At 57.1% G+C, this 9213-nt stretch overlaps 1 protein-coding gene across 1 annotated transcript in view; it reads right to left on the bottom strand.

Moving 5' to 3' along the window:
- CB1H4orf48 (chromosome B1 C4orf48 homolog) overlaps nucleotides 1-459 on the bottom strand; it is a 2372-nt gene extending 1913 nt beyond the window's left edge. The window contains exon 1 of the mRNA XM_049632628.1: nucleotides 379-459. The gene's annotated coding sequence lies outside the window, so the exon portion shown is untranslated. The remainder of the gene's footprint in view (nucleotides 1-378) is intronic.
- Nucleotides 460-9213: the final 8754 nt, after the last annotated feature.

Genomic DNA, 9213 nt, shown 5'->3' with positions numbered 1-9213 from the left:
CCCCCCACCCCGCCCACCCCGGGCCCGCGAACCCCTCCCATCCGGCTCTCACCCCAGTTCATGGACACCCCCCCACCCCGCCCACCCCGGGCCCGCGAACCCCTCCCACCCTGCCCTCACCCCAGTTTATGGACCTCCCCATCCTACCCCCCGCCCCGGGCCCGTGAACCCCTCACACTTCGACACCCCATCCCCGGGCCTGCGAACCCCTCCCACCCCGCCCTCACCCCCGTTCATGGACCCCTCGCCCCGTCCCTTCCCGGGTTCGCGAACCCCTCCCACCCCGCCCTCAGCTAGGTCCCAAGACCACCCCCCACCTCTGCACCCCGAGCCCGCGACCCGCCCCCCGGGCCCGCGAACGCCCCACCCCGCCCTCACCGCGGTTCAGGGACCCCGCGACAGCAGCGCGGGCGACTCGGGAAGACGTGCCGCGTCGGGCGCGTACCGCGCATGCGCTCCGACAAGACCCCGCCCGGGTCCCCCTTCCGCCGTTGTTGTCATGGGAACCCCGGGACTGCGCGAACCACCGGTTTAAAGGGACCGCGGAAGCTCCAGGACTCCGAGTACTCAGCCCTGGCAGGAGCTGCGCTTGCAGCCCCCGTCAGGCTCACAGGCGTTGGAGTCGGGAGGGCTGCCGGGAGGAGGCGGCATCTGGGCAGAACGTCCAGAGCCACTGCCGGCGGGAACCAAGCTGAGGAAGCGGGAAATTTGCTTCCAGCGGTGCGGGGTCTCGGGGTGTCCCTGGGGCCGATCCTGAGGGTGGGGCTCTATGCACTCTAGGAGCTGGGGAGGCTCCCCACCGGTCGGTAAGGTCCGGTCGGGTTGGATTGCCCCGGGGAGATCAGGGCCAGGAGCGAGCCAGGCCGTGAGGCGGTGGGGAATCCGCGCTCCCAGGTCTTCACTCGGCCCAGCCTGGCCCCCGACCCTCCCGGCCAGGAAAGAAGCCCGCCGGCCCGCCAGGTCCTTCCTCTCCACCTTCGGTGCACGGACACCTACTTGCCACTCCCCTTCCGCCCGCCTTTCCCAGCCTCCAGGTCCAACCACCTGCCCCGGCTGTGTGACCTCGGAGGGGTAGCTTGGCTTCTCTGTGCCCTTTTCTCCCTCGTGGAAGCGCAGGGTTGTTGGAAGTAAAGAACCTCGCTTGACCCCCCCTAGTAGGTGCCAGATGCGCGCGGGCTTCAGGTCCTCGCCGGGCGGAGCTGTTCCCTCTGGAAAGGATGGGCTCCACTTGGCGTCTGCTTGCTGCCTCCAAGGCCCAGCGCCTCCGGGGAAGGCGCCCCAGGTCCACGTCCCGGCCGCGTGAGTGCCAGAGAGCCCAGCGGCCCACGCTGTTCGGGGCAGCGCCGGGTCCCCTTCCCGAGCCTGCACGCCCTCCACCCCCTCCGCCGGGCCTGGGGTCAGCTGTGGCCCCGGCCGGACGCGGGCTTCCTGACCCAGGGGAGGGGCCCGTGCTCGTGACCGCCACCCTCTCCTCTTTCCCGTCGGGCGGACGCCGGGCCGGGCTCCCGGTCTGGGGCTCTGGGGCTGGGGGACTGCGGGCCGCGGTCCCGGACGTGCGCATTTCCGCGCCCTTCTTGGCCGGGAGCCCCACGTCCCGGTCGCGAACGGAGCCCAGAAGGCGGAGCCTTCTTGCGGGGCCACTCGGTTGAGACCTGCGCGCCGACGCCACACGGCATTGGCTTTTTCTACCTATGGGTCCCAAGCTTGTGACCTGCGCGGGTCCCCCGTCCGCGCACAGGCACAGGGCCGCGTCCACGCGCGGAAGGGGAACTAGCCCACCCAGAAGCAAGGCTCCGGCTGGACCTCGGGCAGCGGTGCTCTTGGAACCACGTTCTTCCCCGCACCGCTGCAGGCTTGTCGAGCGCGTTCTGCTCAGCGGGGAGCGGGTGCCGGTGCGCAGCGTCCCCAGCGTCCCTCCAACACCGCGGATCCATCATCGCGTACCTACCCCCCCTTCGCCGGCGCCCCGGGATCCTCTCCTTTGGGCTCACTTCATCGCACCTTCCCACCCGACCCTCCGGGGTCGAGACCCCCTGCCGCGGCCGTGCGCCCCCTAGCGAGGGGACCGCGCCGCCCGAGGGGGCAGCGGGATGTCGGGGATGGAACCTCGGGCGGCCCTCGGGGCTGCCAGGGTCTAGAGTGCCGAGGCCACACGTGCTCTGTCTCTCTGCATCCCCCCAGCAGAGATGTCCCCTCGCCGCAGTCTGCTTCCCCCTCCGCCTCCCCCTGCCCCTCCTCAGGGCACTGGATGTTCCCTCTCAGCTGGAGCCTTCTCTTCAGCGAACAGGCTGTGATTTATTTTCTATCCAAACGAAACAAACCTCGCGAGTCGCGAGCCCCCACCCCACCTCCGCCGCACCTCTTCTTTCTCTCGAGCCCACTCCTGCCCTGTCTGAATCCTCGCTGCCTTGACCCACCTGCGGAATCTGGGGACGGTCCTCAGTCCCCCCCCCCACGTGACCATCAGCAGCCCCCGCAGTCCCCTTCCCCTCGGCGCTCCACCTCCGCCTGCACCCGCAGGGCGCGGCTGGGCAGACCTTTGCCCCCCACTTCATGTCCCTCCTGAGGGTCCCGTCCTCTGTGACTGCTTCCGATTGCGGCTGTGAAGACCAGCCATGCAGCCTCGGATCCCACGTCCAGCCGCCTCCTGAACGCCACCACGTGGACAGCTGACTTCTCCATGTCAGCAGGTCCTAAACTGACCTCCTGATTTCACCCCTCCGTGTGCTGCCCCACCCCCACCCCAAGATAAAATGCTCCGGCCTTCCCTGTCTCAGGTCCAGGCAGACCGTCCCTGCAGATGCTCGGACCAAACCTGCAGCAATCCTTCTAGAAGTTCTGTCTGCCCCACTCTCAGAGCACCCAGACTCCCTCTCCCCATCCCATGGCCGCTGGCCCTGCCCCTGGCCGCCGCCCCTCCGGACTCTTGACTCACCGCGCTGTCTTCCTGTTGCGCCCCCTTGTGGTCCGGTCTCCCTAACAGCCAGAAGGACTTTTTCTTATACCTTCTTTCTTTAGTTTTTTTAAGTTTATTTATTTTGAGAGAGAGAGAGCTCGCCCGCGAGTGGGGGAGGGGCGGAGAGGGAGGGAGAGAGAATCCCAAGCAGGCTCCGGGCTGTCAGTGCGGAGCCGGACACCAGGGCTGCGTCTCACCAACCACGAGACCATGACCTGAGCCACCCAGGCCACCCCCATACCTTCCTTTTTACATTGCAGTAACGCATACATACATGCAGTAACATAAAATATACCATTTTAACCATTTTTAAGTGTCCAGTTCAATGGCATTAAGTACGTTCACACTGTCGTGCAGCCGTCCCCGCCCTCCATCTCCGGGAGTCCCCATCTTCCCAAACTGACACTGTCCCCATTAAACACTAACTCCCAACCCCCGGCACCCACCACCCTACTTGTCTCTGTGACTCTGGCTGCTCTAGGGGCCCCAAAGAAGTGGCCTCATACAGTGTTTGTCCCTTTGTGACTGGCTTATTTCACTGAGCATAGTGTCCTCAAGGTTCATCTGTGTGGTGGCAGGTGGTAGGAGGTCCTTCCCTTTAAGGTGAGTAATACTCCGCTGTACGGATAGGCCACCTTCCGCTTCTCCATTGACCTGTAGGGGCACCTGGGCTGTTCTGTTGTAAATACCACTGCTGTGACAGAAGGACCGTTTTAAATGTTTTTAAGTCTTATTTGTTTACTTTTGAGAGAGACAGAGATAGCTTGAGCAGGGGAGGGGCAGAGAGAGAGAGGAAGAGAGAGAATCCCAAGCGGGTTCTGTGCTCCAATTCACGAAACCTGTGAGATCCTGATCAGAGCCAAAACCAAGAGTCAGACCCTTAACCAGCTGAGCCACCCTGGCGCCCCCTAGAAGGGCCGTTTTAAATCATCATCAGACACTGTCCCCTGTCTGCTCACAGCCCTCCCGGAGCCCATCTTACCCCAGGGACAGTCCAAGTCCTTATGTGGCGGAGAGGCTATGAATATGGGGAGGCAGATGTCTTTTCAAATTAGTGTTTTCTTTTTCTTTTCTTTTCTTTCTTTTTTTTTTTTCCAGATAAAAACCCAGTAGTAGGATTGCTGGATCATGGGATAGTTCTATTTTTAAGTTTTTCAGGAGGCTCCACACTGTTTTCCACAGCAGCTGCACCAATTTGCATTCCCACCGACAGTGCAGGGAGGCCCCCTTTTCTCCACATGCTCACCAACACTGTTTGCTTCTTGTCTTTTTAATGCAAGCTGGTCTGACAGGGGTGAGGTCATTCCTCACTTCGGTGGTGTCTCTTATAAGGACACTAACCCTACAAGATTAGGGCCCCACCTCTAGGACTTAGTTTAATCTGAATGTTTTTCCATAAAGCACCCCCCAAATGCAGCCACACTGGGGGTTAGGGCTCCACGACATAGATTTGGGGGATACAAACCTTCCCTCCGTAACACCCCCACCCTCCCCAGCCCCCTCTACCCTGTCCTACATTCTTTATTGTCCTTACAATTCTCACCTTCTGACACTCTCTGTACTTTATTAAATATGTTGATTGCTCATTGGGCGCAGAGTTCCTGGGGGGAGGGGAGGAACTTTGCCCTCAGGGATATCTGGCCGTTTCCGGAGACTTTTGGGGCGGTCAGGGCGCAGGGCAGAGGCGCGGGACGCTGCCGGCGCTACACCGCCGGGAGAACCCTGCTGAAGAGCCGGGGCAGCACTTGGCCGGATGTCCGCGGCGCTGCGGGGTGGGGGTGGGGGGCGGTTTCTGCAGCATCTACAACTGAGGGCCTTCGGAAGGCATGTGTGCGTGGGGACCGGGGTGCGGGCCCGGGCCGGGGGCAGGAAGCGGCCTGGCGGGCACAGAGCAGGCTTTTCTCAGGGCTGGCAGGAGCTAGGACCAAGGGGCACGTCGTCAGGAGGCCGCTGGGGGCAGATGTAGGGAAGCCCGTGCTTGCTGGGTGACTGGATATGGAGGCACCACCTTGACAGATGAGGGAGTGAAGGGGTGCTGGGAGAGTGCTGGGGGGAAGCCGGGAATTCTCGCCAGAACCCGGCTCTCCCGCCTGGCCCCTTCGGGTTGGAGACTGAATGTGGGAGTGGTCAGCACAAGTGTGGCCTCTGCAGTGACACCAGGAAGCTCTGGGACCACGTTTTGTTTTTTTAAGTAATCTCTCCTCCCCACATGGGGCTTGGACTCCTGACCCCGAGAGCGCCCTGAGCCAGCCAGGTGCCCCGAGGAAAGAATCCTTTGAGGCCACCCACCCCAACGCCCGGAGCCCTCAGCCATTCCTTGTCTCTGTGGCCACCGCCACCTTGTGCCCCGGGTGAGGGTCTGGGCCCTCGGGAACATCAAAGAGACGGGGTCGGCGGCTTTGTGCTCGCCTTGGGCTCTGCCTGCTACCGTGTCTCAGGGACCCTCGCCTCCTTCCAGAGCAGATGCACCCACAGGTCCACCATCCCCAATCTCCAGCAGTCAGGACGCCCTCTCCCGTCACCCCTGCATTCACCTTCCAGAAGGAACGACCACATTGGAGATGGAGCCACGGGAGTCACAGAGGCACACGGGGTGTGAGAGAACCAGAGGAGACAACGAACGATGGCATCCGGTACGGCCTGGGGGAGACTGGAGGCTTGAGTCCTGGGTGCCGAGGACCAGGGTTTGGCCTTAGCCACGTCAGGTGAGGTCAGCTGAGGCCGTGAGAGCCGGGCAGGGCTAGGAGAACAGAAGTGGGCTTCGTGGCCCCAAAGGTTAGCTGGCTGAGCGCTGGGGTCTGACGCATACACACAACAGGTGAAGCAGAAAAGGGAGACCCAAAGAAAGCCCTGCCTTTCCTTGCCCCCAGGCCTGGGAGTGAGCTCTCTTGATGTGGAGGGGGAGGGCGGAGAAGACCCACCCCTGAGAGGCTGTGACACCAGTCCAGTGTGGAATTGACAACCAACAGTTCTACCAATTAACATGCTAAGAAAATGCAGGCCATGAAATTCTTTTAAAATGGTTTTGGACCAGCTACTCATGGCAACTGGCAGAAGTTAATTCGAATGACCCCAGGGAGAAGGTTTCTTCATCCTTCGACCCAACCAACAATCTTTCAAGGGCAATGAGTGGTACGTGGTTAAAGCAAACTAGGCGTGCACAAGGGAGCACCCACCATGAGTGGGGGGAAGAGAAACTGACCACAAATGATCAGAAATACAAAAATTATCAGACACAGGTTTTAAAGTAGCTATGCGGAAGGAAGGAAGGAAGGAAGGAAGGGTGGAAGGAAGGGAGGGAGGAAGGAAGGGAGGGAGGAAGGAAGGGAGGGAAGAAGGAAGGAAGGAAGGAAGGAAGGGAGGGAGGGAGGAAGGAAGGGAGCAAGGAAGAAACCTTGAGTATATCAGGAAACAGGGAACAGAAAAGGTGATGAATACAATTTGAAAAAGAACCAAATAAGAATTCTAGAGCTTAAAAGTGCAATCCTCAAAACCCAGTTAGCAGTCTTGGCTGCATATTGAACACAGCTGAGAAGCATATTAGTGAACTGACGGGAGTCTGGGGGGCTCAGTCGGTTAAGCGTCCGACTTCAGCTCAGGTCATGATCTCGCGGTTTATGGGTTTGAGCCCCCCATCGGGCTCTGTGCTGACTGCTCAAAACCCGGAGCCTGCTTCGGATTCTGTGTCTCCCTTTCTCTGTCCCTCCCGTGCTCGTTGTCTATCTCTCAAAAATAAATAAACGTTAAAAAAAAAAAAAAAGAGTATTAGTGAGCTGAAAGATCAATAAAATGCCCAGAAGTAAGAACAAACAGGTTGGAGGATGCGGGACAGGTGGCATTAACACCAGAACTCTGCTCCCCACCTGGGGCGGGGCAGGGGCAGAATCTCACATGTGGTAACTGATGGTTAATTTATATTAATTTCCACTTTCACGGGTAGCACGGGAGCCGCTACCCAGCCCACAGCACACAGCTGTGCATGGGTTTCTGGAGCAGCTGGCCTTCAGCGTGCGGGAGCCAGGGTGGGCAAAAGGGACCCTATCCTGTGCCCTCTGGGGATCTGTGTTTTGATGACTGCTTTTGATCACACGGGTGCAGGCACAGAGGTGGGTGGTCGTTGTCGTGGCACCTCCCCCATCATTGCAAGACCCTTCCCATCCCGCGGAACTGCCTTCCAGGGGATTGGAGGGGTGGGGCCCTTTTTCTCCTACTCACTTGATCTTTTTTCCTCCCTCTGGGAGCCGGGCATCGAAGGCGAGGGTGTTCAAAACAAAGTGCTAGTGAGGGGAAAATCGGGAAGTGATCGTGCAAGTGCTGGGAAGGCTCAGAACTGACCTGAGAGGACCTTCAGTAAGGCCTCCGGCTGATCCTCAGCCCAGAGACAGCCGACAGCAATTAACAAAAAAATTAATAATAAAACAATACCACAAACAGCAAACCCTGAGGAAGGAGGAACATCTGATTTTCAGAGTTGCCACATTATTATATTCGAATGTCCCGTTTTCAACAAAAAAATCAATCACAGGGCATACAAAGAAACAGGAAAGCATCCCATTCAAAGGTATATAAAAAAAAATTCAACAGAAGCTGTCCCTGAAAAAGACCTAATGACTACTAAAGACATTAAAACAATTGTCCTTAGGGGCGCCTGGGTGGCTCAGTCGGTTGAGTGCCCGACTCAGGTCATGAGCTCACGGTTCGTGAGCTCGAGCCCCACGTCAGGCCCTGTGCTGGCTGCTTGGAGCCTAGAGCCTACTTCAGATTCTGTGTCCCCTTTCTCTCCGCCCCCCTCCTGCTTGCTCTCTTTCTCTCTTTGAAAAAAATTTGTTTTTAAAGAAACATCTTGGGGCACCTGGGTGGCTCAGTCGGTTAAGTGTCTGACTTCAGCTCAAGTCATGATCTCACAGTTAGTGAGTTCGAGCCCCGTCTGTGCTGACAGCTCAGAGCCTGGAGCCTGCTTCCGATTCTGTGTCTCCCTCTTTCTCCGCCCCTCTCCCACTTGTGCTCTGTCCGTCTCTCAAAAATGAATAAATGTTTAAAAAATTAAAAAAAAACACAATTGTCTTTAAAGACATTCAAAGAACTGAAGGAGGATGTGGAAAAAGCCAAGAAAACTATGTGGGAACAGAATGAAATATCAAGAGGGGCACACGGGCAGCTCAGGCAGTTAAGCATCCGGCTCTTGATTTCAGCTCAGGTCGCGATCTCACAGTTCCTGAGACTGAGCCCTGTGTTGGGCTCTGTGCTGACAGCAGAGCCTGCTTGGGATTCTCTCTCTCCCTCTCTCTGTTCCTCTCCAACTTGTGCTCACTCTTTCTCCCCCTCTCTCTCTCAAAATAAATAAATGTGTTTAAAGTTATTAAAAAAAAAAACAAAACACACCAGAATGATTGAGTCGGAGGAACAGATGGAAAAAGAAAGTGAACATAACCCAGGGACGTGTGGGTGGGACACTGTGAAGCAGACCAGCATATGCATTATGGGCATCCTGGAAGGAGGAGAGAGAGAGAAAGGGGCAGGGAGACTACTGGAAGAAATAGTGGCTGAAAACTTCCCAAATTTGATGAAACATATAAATACAAATACTTGAGAATCTCCGTGAATTCCAAGTAATGGGAACTGAGAGAGATCAACACCCAAACATACTATAATCAAACTTTTGAAAGCTAAAGAGAAAGAGAGAATCTTGGAACCTTGTGTGTACTTACCACATATAGGGGATCCCCAATAAGGTCAGTGAGAAGATTTCTCATCAGACACTTGAGAGGCCAGCAGGCAGTGGGCCGATACTTTCAAAGTGCAAAAAGTAAAGAAGAAAAGGAAGGGAAAGAAAGAGAAGGGAAGGGGAGGGGAGGGGAGCGATGCCTGTCAACCAAGAATCTTGCATCTGGCAGAACTGTCCTTGAAGCATGAGGGAGAGATGAAGACCTCCCCAGATAAAGAAAGGCCGAAGGAGATGTGATCACCTCACCTGCCCAGGAAGAAATGCTAAAGGGATCCTCCAGGTGAGACGAAAGGACACTAGACAGTGTCTCAAAGCCACATGGAAAAATAAAGATCTCGAGAAAGGTAAACACGTGGGCAATTATACAAGCCATGGTAACAATGGTTTGTAACTCCACATTTTGTTTTCTAGGTGATGTAAGAGATTAATGCATTTAAAATAATTATTACTGGAGCACCTGGGTGGCTCAGTCGGTTGAGGGTCCAACTTTGGCTCAGGTCATGATCTCGCAGTTTGCGGGTTCGAGCCCCAT

Source organism: Panthera uncia, chromosome B1 (assembly GCF_023721935.1).
Source record: "Panthera uncia isolate 11264 chromosome B1, Puncia_PCG_1.0, whole genome shotgun sequence".
Classification (NCBI taxonomy): domain Eukaryota; kingdom Metazoa; phylum Chordata; class Mammalia; order Carnivora; family Felidae; genus Panthera; species Panthera uncia.
Note: the sequence above shows the minus strand (reverse complement) of the source record. Positions and strands in the feature narration are given on the sequence as shown.